The following is a 25,669-nucleotide window of genomic DNA, read 5'->3' on the forward strand; positions in this document are numbered from 1 at the left end:
CAGCCAGGACTTTCCATCTCTCGACACATGGCAATGTGTAGCCAGCAAATGGGGAAATTGGTTGTCTGGAACCCTTCTGCATATTTTAAGGGAGTGCAAGATTAATAATATAAGAGCCCAGCTAAGTCAGGCAAAGAATCTGTCCAGTCTTGTATCATTTCCCCCCAGTTATGACTAGTCAGATGGCTTTACCTCCTATGCATGGTGTTTTGCATGTCCCAACCATCAGCTGTTCATCAGGACCTGCAAAAATGGTGTGATGGGCTTTGTTAGACCTGATGATTGCCTGATCGTCGAAAGCTTTGCAGGTGATGTCAATGAGCTGATCACTTGCATCTGCAACTCCTTTTTTGGCTCAGTTCTGCCTTTGCCTGCCTTGCACCTGGTGTAACATATGTGGGGTTTGGGGCTTGCACAACGTGATCTCAGGGGTCCAATGGGGAGGCCCAATGGGCCTAATTAGAACCATAGAAATTCCCCACTACTTCTCTAAGAAGCCCAGAAGCAGATGGTGAAGCCTGAACCCATTACAGTCATACCTTGGTTTTTGAACAGCATAGTTCTCGATTGTTTTGGCTCCTGAACGCCACAAACTCAGAAGTGAGTGTTCCGGTTTGCGGACTATTTTTGGAAGCTGAACATGTGGCTTGATGATGGAGTCCGGCACATTTCCACTGCGCCACTCTCGACTCCCGTGCGTAGCTCACTGTCAGCGTCCTTCAGCAGAGTCTCCGCAGCGGTAGAAAACTGTTGCAATGTGTGTGTAATAAATCAGACTGTACGCAGGCTTGTTACTTATCTCCAACAGTCTTTAATCGTGTAGCAAAACATCTTAAATCATCCCGGCGAAATAGCACACATCTTTCGCCTCTCGGTAAAAACGAAAGAAGACACAGAGAAACCACTCCCGTATGTGAACATAGCCACGCCTCAGAATGTGAGACGTCACTCAGAACTGTTTAACCCTGTAAGTTCTGATTCTCTTCACAGAACATCCTACGCGGCTTCTGATTGGCTGCAGGAGCTTCCTGCAGCCAATCGGAAACCATGCCTTGGTTTCCGAACATTTGGGAAGTTGAGAACCAAGGTATGACTGTACTTGTTCCCACTGTCTTGCATTCATGGAGGTTCCTACAGTGGTACCTCGCAAGACGAATGCCTTGCAAGATGAAAAACTCGCTAGATGAAAGGGTTTTGCGTTTTTTGAGTCGCTTCGCAAGATGAATTTCCCTATGGGCTTGCTTCGCAAGACGAAACGTCTTGCGAGTTCTTGTGAGTTTGTTTCTTTTTTCTTAAAGCCGCTAAGCCGTTAATAGCCGCTAAGCCGCTAATAGCCGTACTTCGCAAGACGAAAAAACCGCAAGATGAAGAGACTCGCGGAACGGATTAATTTCGTCTTGCGAGGCACCACTGTATTTGCACTTGTGCGTAATAGATCTTTTTCAGAATATATGTAATCTCAGCATAACTGGGGGAGGGGCAGGAGGAAAGAAGAAGGATCCCTCGTATTCTGACAGATTATCTGTGTGGTTGTGCCACCTCTTAAAAACCCAACCCTTTTAGTTTGAATCCCTGCCCTCGTTGTACTGGCATTTCTCTAAAGAGACAGCTGAAAGAATGTCACCTTTTAAAGTTAATAGATCAGATTCCTTTATGCAAAGCTGGTGATATATGGCTTTGTAGCCGCTCGCCTCCTTTCTGCCCCCCTTTCTTCATCCACAAAGTGAAATTTCTATCTTTAGTTTTTGTTGCCTGTATTTTAAGCCTGCACGATGTCACAACAGTGGTGGGAAAGCAGGATCGGATATTCTTTGGAAGCTGGCTTTGTTTTGTGGGTGCTTTAAAACCCCTTGATAATTACCTTAGTGGTTCTCAGAGTCCCTAAGTGAATGACGACTGCGCTGAGAATTTGAGTCACCAGTAGGTGACAAAGCTATATAGATTTAATCCAGAAAGAAGTGGCATCAACTTTTAGACAGGATTTAGAGGTTTCATAGAGGACACAGTGAATAACTCCACGGGAATCACTGTCTGCACATAGTCATTGGGGAATTAAATGGATTGGTTTTTATTCCATTCCGACAGAAAATCTGGAAGGAGAGTTATGCGAACTATAAGGGAAGCAAGGGGTGATTACAATGAAGTGTACAGAAAGCTCGGCTTAATATACAACCTTCTAGTCTCCTCACACCTCACTTATAACCAAGGTGATAAATGTCCTTTTGATAAGATGTCAAGAAGTACTTCTTGAATCTCATTAGACGGAGGAAGGCCTCGGACTTTGACATTCATTTCCAATGGCAACATACGGCCACAACGTGGAATCTCTAGTGGGTTAGTCCTCTGTTCTTAAATGATCTGACTTTGATTTATTTTTTTCCCTTTCTCTTTGACAGTATGATGTTACACTGGGAATAACCTGAGAACAATTCAAAGTATTTGGCAGAGATTCCTGGACTGGGGTTATTTCCTTGGAGACCTGCCGTGGCAAAGAGATTCAGGAGCAGAATGGCAGGTGTAAAATGTGAACAGTGGAGAAAGACTCATAAAGACCAAGGGGTGGTGAATAAGTTTGTTCAGCCCATACCTTCAAGTGACTTGGCCTAGTTTTCACCTACCTGACTACTTAGCATTATGGCTATGGTCTACCTCTGCTGTTGAAGGCAGTATGACTTTGAATACAACTTCTCTGGGAATCGTGGGTGGGGAATACCTGGTTGCCTTGAGGTTCTGTTTCCATGCTTCCCATTGGCAGCTGGTTGGCCACGGTAAGAACAGAAGACTGGATTGGGTGGTCTTTTGACCTGATTCTGAAGGCAGCCCTGTTCAGAGAAGTTTCCATTGTATGAAATTGTATTGTGCTTTTACTATTTTTTGTTGGGATCTGCCTAGAGTGGCTGGGGCAACCCAGTCAGATGGGGGGAATAATAATAATAATAATAATAATAATAATAATAATAATAATAATAATAATAATATATTTATTTATTTAGCAGCCAGTTTTTTCTTATGTTCCAGACTATCATACAGATTCAAAATTAATTAATTATCCTTTTTTCACTTTCTTTGAATGTTGGAACACATTTCTGAGACATACCAAAACTGGATACATACTGAACATAATGAGTTTTGTGATAAAATGCATATTTTAATACAAACATTTTTGCAATAAATGTGGAAAGGGGGACACAATGGGCTTAGGAATGAACACATGTGACATTGACAATAGTAAAATAAATAAATAAATTAGATGCACATATTTTCCCCTTTATAAGTATGTACTTTCCAGTTCCCCATTCATCTACTACCAGGAGCCTGAGAGTGGTATCCAGCAAAGTCATATTCAGAGAAGACCCATTGAAATGTTCTTTTTTCTTCCTTTTTTAAAATAAAATAAAATAAAAATAAATTAAAGATTTGTTATACAAGTACAGCTTTCAACAATAGCAGCAGATTACATTCTTGACGATGGGAATTCCTTGAAGGCTGAGTAATAATTAAATAAAATAAGAAAAGAAAGTCACTTAGTGATAATGGGACTCCCTGGTAATTACCCTAAGCAAGTAGGAGGGGCAATCACAGCAACCACTTCAATCGCTGAGATATTCTAATAGGACAGTTCTGGTGGTCCACCAGGGCCCTGTAGCTGTTGCATAATTTGAGACCTCCCCTGGACAATACTCAGCAAAATGGGCTCTCCTACTTGAAGTTTTGTTGGAACTGTGCATCCAGTTCTAATATTGTTTAATGTTAACTGAATATGGTAGAAGGAAACAATGGACTTGGTCCTTATCGCTTGACGCTTCCTCTCTCTTTGAGTCTTCATCTCTTCACTCCTTGCTTCCTCCATCCACCAGCAGGAACAACCAATTGAGTTCCATTGTAAGTCATCTAAAGGCTGAAATCCAAACCCTTGCTCTGATCTAATGGGACTCTTCTGTTATTCTCACACATCATCTGAACACTGAAGTGACTAGCCTTTGCAAGACTGGTAAAAAACTGCTGACTTTTTCAAATGTGTCCAGTGTGTGATTCCAAACAAAGCCACACCAGCAGCTTCTGCAGACAAACACAAATCATTCAGGCCTGATGGTTTTCCCCTGTGCCAAGTTTGTGTGCCTTTCCAGCACAATCAACAAAGCTGGCGGGAGTAGAGGAGCATTGCTGAGTTATTTTCAGCCATGCCTTTGTTGTAGGCAGAAAGGCATTCCTCTGGCTTGGCTTCTGCCCAAGACTAAACCACAGTGGTGTTTGCTTAGGAGTAAAGAAGTATTATTATTATTATTATTATTATTATTATTATTATTATTATTACTACTACTACAGTTGAATGGTGCAAACTCAGTGGCTAGGAAAGAACAGAATCCAGTCTAGGTGCTCTTACAAGGGAAAAGTGTAGTAACTATCACATCTGAGACCAAGGGATGAGGTTCAGGAGTTAAGGAGGAGTACCAAGAGATCCAAGCCACATGGGAGCTGCAAAGTTGCTCCCACCAGTTTACCCTTCAAGTTTGTAAACAGCAATGGAGAAAACTCAGTTACTTGTGAAAAGCCCTCTCCCTGCAAGGATTCTTGGCCTAAAGACTAGTGAAGGACAAGTCTGTTGTTGTGGTACCTCTTCCTGGGAGATGTTGACACCCACAGCTCATCCTCTAAACTCTCTCATGCTGTCCCATCAGGCTGGAAGTCTGAGCAGCCCTCATCATCCCCTGACAGCTCCTGGATCTCCCACGTCATCAGGCACATCTCGGGGCAGAGGTGGGGGGTGGGAGCCACCAAGTGGGTTCTGCTCCATAGGATCATCTGCTTCTCCTTCCAATCTTCATCCTCAAGTGCCTCCCACTCCTGTTCTGAATCAGGCAGCTCAGAGGGGACTATGACACCATCCCATATTGTTTTGCACTATTGTAACTTCCTGTCTCATTTCTGCACTGTTGAGCTCTGATGCGTTCTTCATGATCCCGCCTGAGAAACGTCTTTGCCCGTGGAGATGGTAGCACCGAAACAGTGGCACACGTCCTCCTGTCCTGTACTCTCTACAAAGACCTGAGGAACGAGATCATCACCCCACTCATACTAACCATCCCAGGGCGCTCAAGCACTGCCACAATATCCTTTCTTCCGTCAGATCAAAATGAGCAGATAACAGCAAAGGTTGCTGGGTTCATAGCAGGGGCAATCAGAATAAGGGCCACTAACTGACTGCTGATTCAGGACTCTAAATTGTGCTTTTATATCAAACTTCCTTTTCTGCGTATACAGTAATGTTTTACTGTTGCTATGGCCATTGGCTAATGCGAATAAAGTTTTATCTCTCTCTGATGCATTCTTACATTGTAGGATGTTGGACTGGATTACCCTTTCGAGTCTCTTCAAATTCTACAATTCCGTGGCACTATAATGCTTTAGTTTGAGGTTCCCCTTTCTCCTTCTGAAAAGGGCAAATCAGCATTGCGTATTTGCTTTCAGGTTTCCACAATAGCGCTTCACTAAAACCTGCCTTTCTTCTTTCCAGTTTCCCCACTTCTTGTCTCTCACTCCCTCCTTTAAAAATAAATAAATTATTTAAATATTTATTTATTTGTTTGTTTATTTATTTATCTGAAAACACGCTATCTCCAATTTTGGTACCTTAGGATACCAAAGATCAAGAGGAGCAATTAACATCGCATAAACTCAAAAATTAACAAAGGTGGAAGAATGAAAAATGAAAACATGGGGGAGTGCAGCAAAATAATATAAAACAATATATTGCAGCAACCAGATTCAAGCAGCAGGCCGCAGCAGGTAATGACAGGTAAATTGCCACATTGCCAAATGCCATCTGTTCAAAAATAAGGAGGACTTAAAAAACAACAACAACAACAACAACAAAAAAACAACAACAGAGGACTAAGCCCCAAAGGAAGGCCTGCAAGGTGACTAGCACCCTGGATAGCTCCAAGTGGCATTTTTGGCTGAAAGCCAGACAATGCAGACTTAACTATTGTTCCAGGAACCAACAAAGACAGCATGTGTGTTAAACAGGAATGCAGCTTCTTCTGGTCAGCTAGCCCATACTCTACTCTGTTGAGCAGAGCCTCTATTTACAAAGGTGTCTAGTGTGTTTCGGAACTATAGCACAGTGACACTAGATTCCATCAACGGTGTCTCCGAAAATTTTTCCACATCACTTGGGAAGACAGGCAAACTAATACCAGTGTACTGGAAGAAGCAACAATCACCAGTTTTGAAGCAATGATTCTTCAACATCAACTTCATTGGACTGGTCATGTTGTGTGGATGCCTGATGATTGTCTTCCAAAACAACTGCTCTATTCTGAACTTAAAAATGGAAAGCGTAATGCTGGTGGTCAACAAAAGAGGTTTAAAGACTGTCTCAAGGCAAATCTAAAAAAAAATGTAGTATAAACACCAACAATTGGGAAACATTTGCCTGCGAGCGCTCCAATTGGAGAACAGCCTTTAACAAAGGCATCATGGGCTTTGAAGACACTTGAACTCAGGACGCAAGGGAGAAACGTGCTAAGAGGAAGGCACGCTTGGCAAATCCACACCGTGATCAACTCCCTCCCAGAAACCAATGTCCCCACTGTGGAAGGATGTGTGGATCCAGAATTGGCCTCCACAGTCACTTATGGACTCATTGATAAAACCGTGTTTATGGAAGACAATCTTACTCGACTACAAGTGATCACCAAAGAAGAAAACTAGGTATTAATATAACTTTCCAGCTGAAAACCTTGGATTCTGAAGAATGCAATCTCTTCAGGCTGGATAGGTGCTGGCATCATGGACTCCTCTGGTTCCTGAACTTCTGAGGAGGCAGGGATATCAAAGACTGGTTCAGGGGGCACATTCTTCTCCTGGTCTGAGATGCCCTTTGAGTCTACAGCTTCTTCCCCTGATGAGGAGAGTTGGAGCCTTGGCTCATGACAGCAGCTCTACGGCTGTGCTTCTCCAGGCAGTCTTGGATTTCCTCTCTTAGTTTTTGTCCACGTTCTCTCCTGTTTTGCTTTATTTATTGCTGTGATATATATTTGAATTTTAAATTTGTTAGCCACCATGGAAGCATACCCACAAATCCACCCACCCACCAACCTACAGATCCCAAGAGCTGGGAGCCAAGACCTCTGGCCCATGGCATTAATATCACCAGTGCCAGAGAGAAGCAATCTTTGTCCTTGGTTGTTTAATTAATGTCATCTTAAATGAAGCTGGCAGTGTGAGCTCTGGGGAAATATCCCCTGGTAAGTAAGCTTACAGTGAACAGCTATTGTTTAAGAGCATAAGGGAAATTTAGCCTAATATTGCCGGAGGAGCTGCCTGCTCACACCGCAAGGCATGAGTGAGCATATTTAACAGATATAATTACTTCAGCTACCTTGGCCTGTTCTTTTCTGAGCTTCTTCATTTCTCCTCCCCCAACTTCTTCCTCTTCCTTGTCCTCCTCTCACACTGGTTCAACATTACATTGCTCTACAATAAATCCTAGATGTAATTCTCCCTGAAGTGTTAAGCCAGTATCTGGTCTAGATCACTTCAGGCTTCATCCATGCAAAAACTTTCTTGCACATGGAAACCTAGACATCAGGAACAAGGCTATGCTTCCTGAAAACCAGTGATACATGGGAAATTAAAACAAAAACACCACCCACCAGAGGATACTACAAGGGAGCTTTCTTTTACTTTTTAAAATTATCTTTATTAATTTAAATTACACACTTATACAAAGAATTTACAAAGAATTTACAAAACCTCATACTACAAAAAGAAAATTTAAGAAAAAACAATTAAGAAAAAAGAAAAGAAGAAAATATAGGAAAAAGAAGAAGAAAAGGCAAATTTACATAAATAAAAAAACTTAATCTTCCTAATTAATACTAAATTAAACACTTACTTCTGACAAATGAGTCTTGCAATCATTCTCATTGTACTGTTTATACTGTCATTGTTTCCCCCCCGCACAGTTTTATATTCTTTAATATTGTTCCAGAAGCTTTCAACAAGGGAGCTTTCAATCAGATTCCCCGAAAAACCACACACCCCTGTGGTCCGAAGAGACCAATTTTCTGATCTCAGTAAGAATCATGGCAGGTTCCCTACACATGTCAATGGATCTTGTCAAAAAGTAACTGTAACTTGCTTTTGTTGCTGATTGCAAGGTTTTCTAGGATTTTTCCAATAAAAAAAGATGAGAAGATACCACTGGATCAGACCAGTAGCCCATCTTGTCCAGCATCCTAAAATCCTAGAACTGTAGAACAGGAAGCACATGATTTCACATAGTGAGCTAACCTATATAAGTTAAGTGAACCACCCATGTTCCCACCAGTACCTTCTATGGTACCCAACCAAGTCTCCAGAAATATCTCCTCAAAAATCTGCAAAACATAAGAGACTGATTGTTCTCCCTGACGTGTCCCTGTTTTCACTAGCTCATCCTCCATTACATTGACCATAACCCCTTAAAGCATGCCCATATTCAGTGCTTTTTTTTTTCTTCTTAAAAAAAATGTTTAGGGGTACTCCCATTTTGACTCAAGAAAATCACCATTCTATAGTTCAAATCGGGGGAAATAAATACAGTAAATGGACAAAAGCACAAAGAACATGCATTACACCGGGAAAGGAAAGGAAGCTGCCATCGGAGGTGGTAACAATGAAACTGACCAATCACCGTGCTAGATTCCAACTCCTACTTCACACATTAAACGCTCGCTTCCATCTGAGACTCAGGAAACACCGTGACAGGAAATGAGGTCACTATTGGGGGTAGCAACAGAACTGACGATTCACTGTGCTAGAGAAGAAACTAAACATTTTATTTTTTAAAGTTTCTTCTTCTGTTAGATTCACAAAATATTTAGGGGTATGTGTACCCCTGTGTACCCCCAGAAAAAAATCTCTGCCCATATTCCTCTAGATGCCAGGATTGGACACCGACCTTCCTGTTTTGCTGTAAGTTTTTCCCATTCATGGTGCATTTGTGTGATCGATGGAGAGCTATGATGCACCTTATCTCTTCCTGCTTCAGGTGTGACAGCTATTGTGTGCTATGCCCCTACAGCCAACATTTTGTGTTACGTCACATATCCAACACCCACCATTTTGAGACTGGGGCCCATGATACTTTCTCAAGATTCCAGGTGTGCTCACTGGCTCCAAATGTCATGAGTTGGAGTGGACCTCCATCCTGATACCTTCACTGGCTTGGACATATTGGATCAGTTGTGTTCACTTCAGAACCACAGCCACCCATGTTCCTCCCTCGTCCCAAGGTACAGTGAACCAAGCAATTGGGACTAGTAGCAAAACAACCCAATCTGTTGTCTAATTAGGGCGAATTATTTTGATTCCAGCCCGCTTGGCTGAAAGAAACCTGTCTAGACGTATCCGCGTAGGAAATTATTTGCTGTTATTACAAATTTACTCCACATAACTTTTGACTCGTTTTACTGAAACCAGCAGGGAACCAGGATGTGGGTGAAAGGGGGTGGACTGGGTGGGAGGGAAGGAGCAGCACAAAACAATCATACAATCAACACACTTTAGTACAAGGACAAATGATCTCATTTGGAAACTGAACAGGCTCTTCTTACCTGCTGAGCTTAATTTCCAAATTCACTGCTGCCATTAGGAACAAATATATTCTCACATTTATTCAGTACATTACACTCCCATCTTCAGTTTGGAGGGGGGGGCAAACCATTAGAAGGTTGTGCATCTCTTCATATTTCCTGGAAGTGCTTTACATTCAGAAGACCCCAGGTTTAGTTCTGGGCATCTCTAGGGCTGGGAGAGACCCATATTTGCAACCCTGCGTAGCCACTGATACTGAAGTAGACGGTCTACCATGTCTATGCCAATGACAAATCAGTCTATCCCATGAACTGCTTGGCAACTAATCCACCACTGCCAGCCTAAGCGAAGGAGTAGAAATGCTTGTGGAATGTGATATTTGCAAATTCCAGGAAGCATTGAACTCATCTGCACCACTCAGACTAATGTGCAAATTGCAATTTTGTTAGTTTTTCACTTCCAGAACTTTCCTAATCAGGTCTCAACTCAGGCAGATATATAGATACAGATATAGATATAGATATAGATATAGATATAGATATAGATATAGATATAGATATAGATATAGATATAGATATAGATATAGATATAGATATAGATATAGATATAGATATAGATATAGATCCAGTGTGGTGTAGTGGTTAAGAGCTGTAGTCACGTAATCTGGGAAACCGGGTTCGCGTCTCCGCTCCTCCACATGCTGGGTGACCTTGGGCCAGTCACACTTCTGTGAAGTCTCTCAAACCCACTCACCTCACAGAGTGTTTGTTGTGGGGGAGGAAGGGAAAGGAGAATGTTAGCCGCTTTGAGACTCCTGAAGGGGAGTGAAAGGCGGGATATCAAATCCAAACTCTTCTTCTTCTTCTTCTTAGATATAGATAGATGATATAGATATAGATAGATGATATAGATATAGATATAGATATAGATATAGATATAGATATAGATATAGATATAGATATAGATATAGGTGTGTTCTAGAAGACCTTTGAGAAACAGTGCCTTCAGAAACACATATTTTGACATAAAATATTATCTAAATGCAATTTTTAAATGTGTGCGGTTGTGTGTATTACACTGGGCAGCTGAGTGAGAGGGATGGATGGATAGAATGCACTCAATTTCTTATTTACCTTTCAGTTCATTTAAACTGATTTCTACAGCAATCTGCACTTTTCTCTCTCTAAGAAAACATTGTTTTTTGCAATGAATTTCCTGCAGTATAATGCAGTTTTCTACCACATTTTCAATAATATCTGCATTTTTCTGAACAATTTTTGAGTTGGGGAAGAGTGTCACTTTTCTTTTTATGACTCTCTGTAGATTAGATAGATTTGAAATAAAAACAGAGCCAGACAAATTTCTCCCCATCCCTCATACAGAAGTCAATGTGCACAGTTTCACAGCTTTCTCATATATGCACCTGAAATTTGAACATATACTACCAGGATTTGATTTTAAAATGTACCTTTGTATTTGTGCAAATTTTTCTAGTACCGTGGCACCTTGGAAGTCAAATGGAATCCATTCCGGAAGTCCGTTCAACTTTCAAAACGTTCAGAAACCAAAGTGTGGCTTCTGATTGGCTACAGGAAGCTTCCAAAAATAGTTCGCAAACCGGAACAGTCACTTCCGAGTTTGCAGCATTCAGGAGCCAAGTCATTCAAGAACTCAGCTGTTCGAAAACTAAGGTACGACTATATTTGCATAGATATTGTTAAGTGCATATATTAGCAATAATAATTTGCACACCCCTTTTCCCCAAGGACCATTTATATCCCACTTTTTTCTCTAAGTAACTCAGGGCAGCACACATGGCTCTTCCCCTCTCCATTTATCATACTTTTCTGTGTATAAGACTATGTTTTTTTCTTTTAAAATCATCCTAAAAAGTGGGGGTCATCTTATACGTGGATAGTGTATAGGGTGAATGTTTGATTGGTTGCTGCCATGGCTGTCAGCGGCTATTGTGCATGTTATTGGTTGCTGCGTCAATGGGTGGTATTGATTGGCTGATGCTCCAGCAGTTGGGCAGGTGATTGGCAGCTTCTGCAGGTGTTGGGACAGACAGGAGGCGGTGTGGGTGAGTGATTTTCGGCAATCCCCCCTAAAAAAACCTCAACAACCCTGGGCAATCCTCCGCAGAAAAAGCTCAACAACTCTGTGCTGTCTCCCCCCATTTTCTTAAATTTGAGTCCCCAAAAATAGGGGGCGTCTTATACATGGGGGAAAGTACAGTAGAAGGAAAAGTACAGTAATTCTCATAATAACCCTGGGAGTTACAGCTGAGAGACTCGTTCAAGGACTATTTGAAAAGTAGTTGTGATGACCAGATTACATTTGTAGGTTTGCAGGAAGTTTTGTAAGGGGAATATTTGGAACTATTGCATTATTGAATGAAAAAGATGGCGTTAATTATGATAATTAAAGGCAATGTGAATTTAAGAAATGCAGAAGAAATTATAAAAATGGAAGATCACCAGAGGTGCTGATGGAAATCCAAAAAGATTGTATAAGAGGTGGAATTTTGTGGAATGTATGATAATTATCATGTTTGAAAATTAATAAAAATTATTTTAAAGAGAGAGAGAGAGAGAGACTCGTTCAAGGTCAGCCAGCGAACTTCATGGGTGAGTTGGGATTCGAACCCTGATCTTCCAGGTCCTACTCCAACACCCTAACCAATTCACCACATTGGATCAGCAATGTGTGACAGCACCACAGGAATGTTGCTCCCATCTCTGAGATTATTATGGTTGGTATTTGAACAAGTTGCCGTGTAAATGGCTGTCTGCTCTGTGGTGAAGTGTCATTCAAGAAAAGCCCGTGCTCCCAGAGTTTTCTCACTTCATCCCTTCGATTGCCTCTAACCATGCCTTTAATTGGATCAGATGAACTGGCCTAGGCCTGCAAGCATAGCCTGTCTATTTAGCAATGGGTAACTCTGCCTATAAATTTACTTACACATTCAGGTTACATGGCAGGTCGCAGCTCCGTATTGATTTTGTTCCACTAAAATAGATGGGTTTTGTTTAACGCTGGGGAAAATGTGGGCCATTTCCCTGACACCCAACCACTTCTTTAATAGTCTTGGAATAATCTATATTTCATTAAAATGATGACTTACTGCGCCCCGAATATTCCCCTGTCTTCTTAACTATTGATTTAAGGCAGTTTAACACTTGTATAGCATATAATAAATTGGCTTAGACTGGCAGCCTTTTGTGATGGAATCATTCCTTGGTATATAAATGCTATATACTGGCATATATTAGAGCCACTCTGCAGGTATGTTTTCAACAGAAAAGACCCCAAAAAAGGCAGAAAAATCTGGTTGATTGTATATAATGTATAACACATGAAACTTTTAGATAAGTGGAAGGTGTAGCTATCCGTATTCAGAGTTTGATTTATGGAGAAAGGAAGCTTTGTACGAAATTCTGACTGTAAACCCATTGCCTATAAAGTATTTAGTAGAATCATCCATCATGGAGATTTTTAAGGGAGTCTTAATGGGGCTGGGAAGTTGAGTGCTTGTGAATCACTTGCATTAGAGGGCAGCTGTTAGGAACTTTATAAGTGCCAATTATTCAAACTTAGCTAAGCCTTTTTGCCCTTTTAATCAGGAATCAGCGACTCCTTCTATCCCAATTATTCCCTGGCAGCACAGCAGAAAACAGTTCCATCAGACGAGGTATAATAGATGCCTATGGACAGATTTGTTAAAAGAAAAGAAAGAGAGTTTATTTTAATTGTTTGTTTATTAGATTTCAGAATGCAGGTGAGGAATTACATGACAATGCTTCTTCCATGTCAAGAGAGTCCCCTGCATTCGAAGCTGGCACATCAAGGAACAGTAACTTAGCAGTTTTCCTATTAGGCCTGCTCTATCAGATTGCTGCTCACATATACAACAGTCTCTCCACACACTCCTGCATTCTGAAGTCGAATATTCCATGCCATGGGAGCTGTGTCATGCACTGTTGCTGAACATGCAGTTTAGCTCTTGTTGTTTAGTCGCTTAGTCATGTCCGACTCTTCATGACCCCATGGACCAGAGCACGCCAGGCACTCCGGTCTTCCACTTATTTTTCTAGAAAAGAGGTAGTGGAACTCACCATGAACAGCTCCCTCATTCTCTTAGCATGACAATGGTGCCTGAACTGAGTTTTGGTGAGTTCCAGCTTGGGGGGGGGGGAGGGAACCCCTTGACTCTTACATACGTTTTATGGAAGTGCATAGTTTTAAGCAGATGTGCTTTTTCTTCTCAGTTGCTTCTCCTGAGGCAGAGGCTCATGCTCCCAGTTCAATTTGTATGAGTCCAGTAATCCATTACAGCTGATAGGAGAAGTCTTGCTCACATCCAATGAAGATTTTGTCCCATAGGCATAGTGACAATGTCTTCTAGGGTCATACTCTACCCAATGGAAAGTGCCATTGAGAATCAACTCAGTAAAAGGTGGCAGTATTCCATGAATGGGGAGCTAGAGAGATAGTGTGGTGCAGTTGTTATATATATCAAATCCAAACTTCTTCTTCTTCTTCTTCTTCTTCTTCTTCTTCTTCTTCTTCTTCTTCCTCTTCCTCTTCCTCTTCCTGATTTTGGACCCGTGATTGGGTGGGTGGGGGAACTGTGCACAGCCCTGCTTTGTTAATAGTGTTTTACAGATAGTAATTTTTTAATTGATGATTTGTTGATTATTTTATACGATTTATGCTATACTTGTGATGTGCTATTACGCTCTGTTATTTTATTTCATGTTTGTAAGACACTTTGGGATTCATTTGACTGAGAAATGGCTTAGGAAAGAAAGAAAGAAAGAAAAAGAAAGAAAGAAAGAAAGAAAGAAAGAAAGAAAGAAAGAAAGAAAGAAAGAAAGCATTAAAAACATCAGCATGCGGACAGTGGCGTAGCGTGGGTTGTCAGCACCCGGGGCAAGGCAAGTAATTTGCGCCCCCTAACCCGTGGATGTGCGCCCCCTAACCCCCAGATGTTGCGCCCGGTGCGGCCGGCCCCCCTGCACCCCCCACGCTACGCCACTGCATGCGGAGGAGCTCAGCAGTGCGGGAGAGACATCATTTTACAAGACATATCAACAAATCCAAGTAGGCCAAAAATCCAACAATTCAGCAAGTGTAGAATAAATTTAATATCGCAAGAGAAATAAACTAAACTTTGATCCATAAGTAGAAAGGAAAAATAAAATTAATAATAATAATAATAAATTTTATTTATACCCCGCCCTCCCCAGCCAGAGCCTGGCTCAGAGAGGCTAACACCAATAAAATCACAGTAAAAACATAATAGGGAGGAAAGAGCGGGGGGGGGGGGGGAGAATGAAAAAACAAACAAACCCCAATTTAAAATACAGGTTAAAATACAATTTAAAATGCAGCCTCATTTTAAAATAGCTGATAAATCAAGACCATAAGGTGAGGGAAACATAAGGGTCAGACTGAGTCCAAACCAAAGGCCAGGCGGAACAGCTCTGTCTTGCAGGCCCTGCAGAAAGATCTCAAGTCCCGCAGGACCCTAGTCTCTTGTGATAGAGCATTCCACCAAGTTGGGGCCAATGCTGAAAAGGCCCTGGCCCTAGTTGAAACCAATGTAACCTCCTTGGGGCTCGGGACCTCCAAAGTGTTGTTATTTGTGGACCTTAAGGTCCTCCGCAGGGCATACCAGGAGAAACGATTCCATAGGTACATGGGTCCTAGGCCGCACAGGGCTTTAAAGGTCAAAACCAACACCTTAAACCTGACCCTGTACTCCACCGGGAGCCAGTGCAGTTGGTAAAGCACTGGATGAATGTGATCCCGCGACAAGGACCCCGTAAGGAGCCTCACAGTGGCATTCTGCACCCACTGGAGTTTCTGGGTCAGCTTCAAGGGCGGCCCCACGTAGAGCGACTTACAATAATCAAGCCTGGAGGTGACCGTCGCATGGATCACTGTGGCCAGATCAGGGCAAGAAAGATAAGGGACCACCTGCTTAATACGGTGGAGATGGAAAAATAGAGAATAAAGTTCCAGCTGCTGGTTTTGGGGCACTCCAAGGAACCTAAGCAGTCTGGCTTAAATGCATTTCAGAGCAGATGGGTCTTCATAGCAGGCTGGGCTCCAAAGGGAATTGACAGCAGCAAAAGAGAAATTCTGGGAAGTGCAATGATGTTTAGTCCTCTTCCCCAGCCTCCTGGAAGCTCTGAGTGCTGGGCCAAGTTTTATTGCACCGGTGATGAGATAGTGTCTTCCACCACACTTGAGGGCACCAGGTTGGCTTAGAGGGCCTAGGGCAGGCTGAGCAGCACACACAATCCATCTTCTAACTCCTTGCTGCCAGTTCCTCCCTCTGCCCAATGCTAGGGGTGGTCCTGGAAGTGATACTGCCAGCCAGTAGCCAAGCTTACCATCCCATCAGGTTATCACTGATGGGTGTCTCCTTGTGAAATCGGGAGGTGCACAATCTCTCTTGTTAATACCATTTGCTGAGAAATGATAATACTGCCCTTCAGGAATTCTGCTGACATTTAAGAAATAATAATGATGATAAAATACCCCCACGCGTCAGCTTATTTAGACTGGCGTTCAATCCAGCTGAGAGACATTTGCCTTTCGAAAACTCATCTTCCAGCGTCGTAAGAGTGTGTCTCACTCTGCATATCGGCCTGAATCTCTACTCTTAAGATGCCCCTGTCTTTTGACCTCTGCAAGATTGGGAAGAAGCATTAAAAGAGAAAGAGAGGGAGAACCTCAAGAGCCCATTTTCAAGGTCCTCTGCCCTCTCTCTCTCTCTCTCTCTCTCTCTCTCTCTCTCTCTCTCTCTCTCTCTCAGCATAATAGAATCCTCCCCCAATATTCATTTTAGCTCATCCCGCACTATAAAAATGATTTTTTTCAAAGCATTGTACTCCTTCCAAAGACATTAAGGCAAATGACAGAACTAGAATGACAAGGACAAGTTTGCTTGGTGTTCTCAAGGAAGCGAGATTTGAAGGATGGGGGTGGCAGCAGAGTGACTGAAACCAAATAGGTGCCAAGGCTTGTTTCAAGGACTCTCCAATGACTGTCTCCATAAAGACACAGAGGAACAGCTTAAATAAGAGATGGCCACCTAACAACCCGTGGGCAGGATTCTGACTCCTGCAGTGGCCCTAGAGAATTTTAATCTGGTTACGATGAATATAAATGTTGACACCTGTGGGTGAAATGGCGTTTTTATTCCTCTCTTAATTCTGGGATTTAGGGCTTTTCAATGGAGCTGAAAGCTGGAAGTTTCAGGACAGACAATCGAAAGCATAAATTATGGAATGTGCACCACAAGAGGCAGTGGTGGCTAGCAGCTTGCATGGCTTCAAGATGTTGTTGCTTAGTCGTTTAGTCTTGTCTGACTCTTCATTACCCCATGGACCAGAGCACACCAGGCACTCCTGTCTTCTACTGCCTCCCGCAGTTTGGTCAAACTCATGCTGGTAGCTTTGAGAACACTGTCCAACCATCTCGTCCTCCGTCGTCCCCTTCTCCTTGTGCCCTCAATCTTTCCCAACATCAGGGTCTTTCCCATGGACTCTTCTCTTCTCATGAGGTGGCCAAAGTATTGGAGCCTTAGCTTCAGGATCTGTCCTTCCAGTGAGCACTCAGGGCTGATTTCCTTAAGAATGGATAGGTTTGATCTTCTTGCAGTCCATGGGACTCTCAAGAGTCTCCTCCAGCACCAGAATTCAAAAGCACCAATTCTTTGGTGATCAGCCTTCTTGATGGTCCAGCTCTCACTTCCATACATCACTACTGCTTCAAGATAGGATCCAACAAATTCATGGAAGATAGAGCTTTCATTGGCTACAATCTATGATGCTTATGTTCTACATCAAGTGTTGGTGATGGCAGATGTCTGAATATCAGGTGTTGGGAACCACGTATTATCAGAATGCTTTTGCACTGGGGACTTGTTTGTAGGCTTCCCATAAGCATCTAGTTGGCCACTATGAGAACAGAATACTTTGACCTGATTTTCAGCGCAGCCTATTGCATTGTTCCCAAATTCATCCTGTGGTGCTGTGGAATATACGTTTAAAAGTTCTGTTGATCTCTGTTTGTAAAAAGAAATGAAGGATATATTCTATTTTCTTTTCTTTTGTCTCGGTGTGATTTTCTGTGTATCTTACCGCTTCCAAGTAGGCATGCATAAGATTGCACTGTAACAAAGCTCTCCATTGGGAATATTATGCAGGTGTTCTAAAAATCAAACTGAGAGGATGTGAGGGATCAATGGGACAAAGGGGCGGGAGCTCACCTCCTTTGTTCATGTAGTTCTGCCATTCATGCTCTCCTAGCATTCAGATTAGCTGTCTCTTTCATGTGGCTGGTTTATCAAGGGGGCAAGTGGCTGCAGCAGAAAAGGGTTACTTCCAAGATTCTTGTGCTGGTCCTGAGGGTTAACCGTGCAGCAAGGTCCGAGTCCAGTCTGAGGTTGAGGGTGCGGTATGGAGGCAGTCTGTCAAAGCTGAAGCTGGGTCCAAGGCAGGGAGTTGGGTGAGGTCAGAAACTCTGGCAGAAGAGCAGGACAGGGTGCAGGCAGGAACAGGCTGCCAACAATGTTGCTCCTGCAACCTGGGACCGGGCTGGCTGGCTTTTATCTGCCCCAAGGCATAGGGCGGCCCCGGTCCACAGGTGACTCGCCTCTCCTGGCCTGGAGGCAAGCACTCCTCCTGTGGGAACTTAGTTCCCTCTGCCGCTCTGCCTTGCACCTCTGCAGCTCAGGAGAGGCTGGAGGGTTACCGGACCCAGAGGCAACCTCAGCTTCCCCTGACGGGGCTGAGAGTGGAGCACCTGCAGGCAATGGGTCCTCCATCACCTCAGGAGCCAGAGCAGACTCAGGTGGCGGCACCTGAGGATCCAGCACAGGTGAGGACCCTTCAGGCTCAAGCCCCAGCCCCAGCTCAGCTGGTTCTGGAGGCAGAGACTCCTGTGCAGGCTGGGATTCCTCAGGTTCAGCTTCTGAGTCCTGAATCCCAGGCCATCACAATTCTACTGTGATTTTTGGGGTCATACATCTGTCTGCTTGTTTTCCTAGCTGAAGTGATTCTGACAGGTTTATGAGGAGCTGAGGCTGCTTTAGGATTTCCACTGCTTGCTTCTGTGCTTGTTTCTGTACCCCAAAACCATGCCTGCTCAACTTGTGTATATGTAAATATATGGCTGAATCCAAAGACACATGTTTTCCACGTTTTGGAGGATCAGGATTGCAGTGTCTATGTGTGTAATTTCTCCCTGCATATTTGGTCTAAACTTTAACAGAACTTTGAGCAAACCACCATTTGGCATTATGTCTCAAGCAACCAACTGTGGGGGTTTTCCAAACCATGGTTGCAAAAGAAGCTATGTTTTTGAGTCCCGAATAACAGGACCCTTCAAACCATGGTTTGTTGCTTCAGACAAGGAGGGGGTTGATCAAATTAAGTGCCTTGCTGAATGCAAGGTGGTCCTTTTAATGAGATTCAGAAGAAATACAAACTCAAGTGAGTGAGAAGATTAAATATTTTATGCTAAACAGCAAGCATTTTATACATTACCAAGCAAGCACTTTGATCTGCAACTGTGAAGCCCTCAAGAAGTGGTGAAGTGACCCCTAGGTAGCCTTTGCTTGCACGGCCCTTCGATCAGTCCATGCACGAGCTTCTCGAACTATGCCCCCAAACCATCCGATTTATAGATAGCTAACCTGTGTGGTTTGCCTGACTGCCTACATGCTACTAGCTACCTGCAGATCATTCATTAGCTAGCCACCTCTCCCAATGTCTCGCGTCAAAGAAGGAAGGTACCCAGCACTCTTACTTCCTTCCACACATTATTAAAAGGCTGTTCTCAGCCATCAAAGAGCAGAACAAGAGCTAGTAAGGGGTAGTAAACAGAGGCAGGAAGAGATGACCATCTCAGATCACTAAACTCCTCGAAATACAATTGTCTTCTGGATAGATTGCCCCTACATTAAGAAGTGTGCTAGTAAGCCAAACTCATGATGGAAGGAGAGGCTCATTATCAAGCCTTCAAAACTATGTAGCATAACTACAGCAGTGTTTCATCTACTAAATAAATCTTAGAATCATAGAATTGTAGAGTTGGAAGAGACCCCAAGGCCAACCCAGCCAGATGGGCAGGGTATAAATAATAACAATTATTATTATTATTATTATTATTATTATTATTATTATTATTATTATTATTATTAAAGTCCATACCCCTGCAATGCAGGAATCTCAATGCAGGAATGTCCTAACCTCGAACGCTTGGGGAAGCAAGAGAACAAAAGACTGTGTTCTTTCAAACACATGTTTGGGAGTGATTCTTCCTGCAATATAAACTGAAGAAACCAAGGGAAAACAGCCAAATCAAAGCTGTTTACTGACATGATCGACTATGACAGCTCTTTTGGAGCCATTACAAGCTATTGTGCTGGGAAGTGCTTAGGGAATATTTTGTGTGTAACTGACCTGATGGACCATAACAGTTCCGGGAAAGCGCCATTCAGACCATGCAGAGGAAGAATTCTAGCAGAGGGCTTTTGATAAAACATTTCATTTTAAGAGAGAGGAGCGGACGCAAAACAATGAAAAGGGAATTTGAAAACAACGTGTGCCAAGAGAATATCCACTTACTGGCCTTGAAGGACTAGTAAATTGCTCTGTTTACTTTAACTGATATTTTTAAAAGTGTAGGATGCTTCTCTAACTTTGCAGTAGGAGACAATGAAGCTGGTGCAACATGCAGGTGCATTTAGACAGGCATAGGCAACCTTCGGCCCTCCAGATGTTTTGGACTACAATTCCCATCATCCCTGACCAGTGGTCCTGTTAGCTAGAGATCATGGGAGTTGTAGGCCAAAACATCTGGAGGGCCTACGCTGGATGAAGATTGGAAGAAAATTTCTTTTATTAGGATTGCTTTATAAAATTGATGAATGTTAGAAAAATGTTGGAACGAAATCATTTGGCTTTAGCAAAAATGTTAAAAGAATTATGTAAGAATATTATGGTTATGAGAAATTGGTATAAATAAGATCTAAGTTTCAAGTTTTAGGGTCTTTTAGAGTAAGATAAGGTTAAATTAGACTAAGGTAATGTAATGACAGAATGTTATGAAAAATGGAAAGGATTTGCTGTGACAATTAACAACTAGGATACAAAAAAAGGGAGGAGTGAGGAGCTCAAAGAAAGAAGGTAATGACAGTTAAGGTTTTGAGAATATTGGCTTTGTTTTTAAATGTTTGTGGCTTATTTTTGTCTTTTGATTGTGTTTTTTTATTTTGATTTTTATTTGTATTGTTTGATTGTGGTTTGTTCTTATTTTGTTTTCTTTCTTTCCTTTTCTTTTTTGTTTTTTTCTGTAATTCTAAAACTCTTAATAAATATCATTTAAAAAAAAAAAAACATCTGGAGGGCCAAAGGCTGCCTATGCCTACATTAAAAGGAGCAGATCCTCATCTAAACCCTACTGTAACACAAGCTCCTTTAAGAAAGGGCCAAATGCAGCCCTCCAGGCCAGGCACCCCCAAACTCGGCCCTCCGGCTGTTTGGGGACTACAATTCCCATCATCCCTGATCACTGGTCCTGTTAGCTAGGGATCATGGGAGTTGCAGTCCCAAAACAGCTGGAGGGTCGAGTTTGGGGATGCCTGCTCCAGGCCTTGGAAGTCTCCCCAGCCCCACCCCTTATTGGCTTCAGATCTCTTCCCCCCCCCACCCAGTGTTTTTGCCTGGTTAGGCTATGTCCTTGCACTCTGATCGTGCCTTGGCCTGTATGGAGGGTTGAGGGTGTAAATATGTGTAGACCAGCCTTTCTCAACCTGAGGTCCCCAGATGTTGTTGGACTACAACTCCTATCATCGTTACCTAGCATCGCCAATGGTCATGGATGATGGGAGTTATAGTCCGACAACAACTGTGGGTGCCTAAGCTTGAAAAAGGCTGGTGTAGACCCTAGCTTAATGTGCAAAATTAAAATGGGCTCTCCAACATTCCTCAGATTAAAACAGAGACATTTCCCGCTCCCTACCAGCTGGCCTTCCTCGACCCCGCACTTTTTGTCTACTCCCCACCGCACCACAAAGTATCTCCTGTCAGAAGAAGGGAGAGTTGTCACCACTGCTTCACCAAGAGGACACAGCAAACACACCTTCCACCGTCCTGAGCTCCACAGTGGCGGCACAGGAGGGGGAAATAGTGACATTCTGGAATCCAAACAGAAGCCATGATGGCTTTCATAATTCTAGGACTGTCCTTGGAAAATAGGAACAATTGGAAGGTATGGTGTTATGCTCACTTTTGCCTCTGGTCTAACCCATCGTTGGTCTGTGGTCCCTGGTAGGTTGTCCAGCAATCAATTTGGCCCTCAGGTTGAACCCCCACCTCCTTAAGCTGAATGCTCTGATGAAGGAAGGGGAATTTGCCCTGCTCTAAGGGACGCGGGTGGCGCTGTGGGTTAAACCACAGAGCCTAGGACTTGCCGATCAGAAGGTCGGCAGTTCGAATCCCTGTGACGAGGTGAGCTGCTGTTGCTCGGTCCCTGCTCCTGCCAACGTAGCAGTTCGAAAGCACATCAAAGTGCAAGTAGATAAATAGGTACTGCTCCAGCAGGAAGGTAAACAGCATTTCCATGAGCTGCTCTGGTTTGCCAGAAGCGGCTTAGTCATGCTGGCCACATGACCCAGAAGCTGTACACTGGCTCCCTCAACCAATAAAGTAAGATGAGCGCCGCAACCCCAGAGTCGGCCACGACTGGACCTAATGGTCAGGGGTCCCTTTACCTTTTACAATACAGAAAAGCTCCCTTCTGCCCACCACTCCCTGTCTCCATCTTTCACTTACCTGTGCGAATTAGATGCCCACTCTGTCCCTAATATATTTGTACCCTGCTTTATTCCATACCATTCAAAGATGGCTTGCAAAACAGCAACATACAAAACAAAAAAAGCAATTACATCTATAAGGAACAAGCAACTACAAAAGTCAGGAACAAAACACTTTAAAAGCTACTGCAAGAAGAAGCTTCCTTTTTAAAAAAAATAATTTTTATTATTTTATTATTTTATTTTAAAGATTCAAATAACACATCAAGTCACACAAAAAGTAAAAACCCAGTCGCCCCCCCCCCCCGACTTCCCTCAACTTCCTCTTCTGGATTCTTTTACATCTTAACTTATCCTGATTACTTTAATATATCTTAATTTAACAATCTTTAACTTAATTGTCATTATGCTCTTCTTACTGTATATCACATCTTCCTTATGATTCCTGTATTTAATTTTGTTAAGTGTAAGTGTTTAGACAAAACCTGCTAGTGAGTCCATATATTTACATTGTTTCTGTAAATATAACATAAATGGTTCCCAGTCTTTCTTAAAATCTCTGTTGTCCTTATCTCGAAGTCTTTCAGTTAGCTTTGCCATTTCAGCATATTCCATCAATTTTTCTTGTCATTCTTCTTTAGTTGGTATTTCATCACTTTTCGATCTTTGGGCTAGTAATATCTTAGCCGCTGTTGTAGCATACATAAAGAGTTTCTTTTCTTTTCTTTTGGCGCATCTTGGCCTGAAATGCCTAATAAAAAGGCTTCTGGTCTTTTCACAAAAGTTATATTAAACATTATTTTCATTTCATTATATATCATTTCCCAATTTTTTAATTTTATTTTACAATTTCACCACATATGAAAGAAAGTGCCTTCTTTTTCTTTACAAATCCAACATTTGTTGGAGCCTGTTCTAGACATCTCCCCCCCCCCATTTTTACAGGTGTAATATACCATTTTCATATAATTCTCTTTTACAGTATACAGTCGGTAAATTTTAAATTAATTTTCCATAATTTTTCCCTGTCTTCCCTTTGTATATCATGTCCTAAGTCTTGTGCCCACTTCATCATTACACTTTTAACTTCACCTTTGATCTCCCATTCTAATAATAAATTATACTCCCCCGCCCCCCCCAAAAAAGCTTAGTGTTATCATCTACAATTTCTCTTTGAAATCTAGATATTGTGAAGCTAAGAAGCTTCCTTTTTAAGAACACTTTAATAAATGCCCAATGAGTAAACCTGGTGCCCTTGTGATGTTGTTTGACTCCAGTTCCCTTTGGATGCAGCCAGCATGACCAAAGTTCAGGGAATTGTAGTCTAGCATCACCTGGAGGGCCCAAGTTTGGCCATTCCTTTTACAGACCTTAAAAGTCTCTGACTCTGCCAGTGGTTTGTTTTGAATTAATTTTATAATGAATGATTTTAGAGTGTTGTGTTGTATTGTACTGTTGTAATGTTTTATTGTTGTTAGCCACCCTGAGCCCGGCTTTGGCTGGGGAGGGTGGGATATAAATATTTTATTATTATTATTATTATTATTATTATTATTATTATTATTATTAGACTAGCTTTTCCTGCTCAGATAGACTGCTCCTGGTGTTCTTAAACGAGAAGGCTCACAAGCTGTTCCTCAAATGGCTCTTCACCACTGGAAAGCCGGAAGATAAATATTTCGGACAAATAAAGAAGGCATGACTGCACGAAAATTGTGTTTAAATCCAATTTATTTCAGGGGGAGATATTTCAGCACCCCCCCTTTTTTTTTACTGCATCACAATTCAAGGTACTAAAAAACACCTAAACCTTGTTAGATCGGGCTCATAATGGAGATGGCTCTAAAAATGCGCCCTAGTGTGCACACTGAAGATGACTGTAAAAATGCAAATTGCACGAGCCATAAATAAATAAATAAATAAATAAATAAATAAATAAATAAATAAATAGCAAACACGCAAGTGGTTGTATAAAGGCTGCCTTACCTTTGACAGGCTTCGGATCCCATGCAATCTCTATGACCGGAGCACCAATCAGATAGAAAAGAGATTTCCATCAGTGAAGTGCCCACTTAATCAACTCAAATTACTATCATTTATCGCAAGCTCCCTCCCTGAATGGGTGACATTCCACAGGAGAGTCTGGTAGACTCGATTGCCCAGCAATCAAGCAACTGCTGGAATGCCTAGCTGGCTTTGATGCCAATGAAAGTCCAATTTATAAATGGTTCTTAAGGTAAATAAAATGATACACTGCTAAAATGAAATCAATGATCGGCGTATGTGAAAAGCACAGGGAGACTGCCCTATAAAGAGTAATGAGCAAATCAGCCGACAACATGATAGACTGGGGTAAGCCACGGATAACAAACAATACATTGACTCGCTGGACTCTATAACCATCGATTAACAATTTATTGCAGTGCCTGTAAAACATGTGTTAACACTGTCGTGAGTGATTTGTATGGTTGTTTACAAAATTTACTTCCTGCCCAGTACACACCACTGCAAGTACTGTGATCTCTCCAGGGGGGTAAACCTGGGCAGTGTTGTATGGAAGTCCTGGGCTGTCCCGATGACAAGACCCCTTTCTCATCCTCACTGATGTGGTCCAAGGGAATGTATACATGTATACATTTGCCACCATCTTGGCCGCAGCTATAAGGCATCAAGGGTTTGCATACAGAATGTATGAAACTTTTTCTGTTTTTATTTTTTCATATAAACTTTATTTGCAATTGGATCGATACAATAAAAAACACATTATTCTTAAAACAAAAAAAGAAAAAAAGAAAGAAGGGGAAAAGAAAAAAAAGAAAAAAAGAAAAGCTAAATGAAAATAATAATAATAATAATAATAATATAGTAATAATAATAATAATATAGTAATAATAATAATAATAATAATATAATAATAATAATAATAATAATAATAATAATAATAATAATAATAATAATAATAATAATAATAATAATAATAATAATAATAATTTATTATTTATACCCCGCCCATCTGGCTGGGCCTCCCCAGCCACTCTGGGCGGCTTCCATAGAAACCAAAAATACAGTAAAATATCACACGTTAAAAACTTCCCTGAACAGGGCTGCCTTAAGATGTCTTCTGAATGTCAGGTAGTTGTTTATTGCTTTGACATCTGCTGGAAGGGCGTTCCACAGGGCGGGTGCCACTACCGAGAAGGCCCTCTGCCTGGTTCCCTGCAGCTTTGCTTCTCGCAATGAGGGAACCGC

At 42.0% G+C, this 25,669-nt stretch overlaps 1 long non-coding RNA gene across 1 annotated transcript; it reads right to left on the minus strand.

Moving 5' to 3' along the window:
• Positions 1-5,509: 5,509 nt before the first annotated feature.
• On the minus strand, positions 5,510-21,777 carry LOC308593192. Its single transcript, XR_014010833.1, has 3 exons — positions 21,715-21,777; positions 8,299-8,384; positions 5,510-5,544 (listed from the first exon to the last, which is right to left on the minus strand). It is a non-coding gene; the product is annotated as an uncharacterized lncRNA (long non-coding RNA).
• Positions 21,778-25,669: the final 3,892 nt, after the last annotated feature.

This window comes from Podarcis bocagei (genome assembly GCF_964188305.1).
Source record: "Podarcis bocagei genome assembly, chromosome: 8".
Lineage (NCBI taxonomy): Eukaryota > Metazoa > Chordata > Lepidosauria > Squamata > Lacertidae > Podarcis > Podarcis bocagei.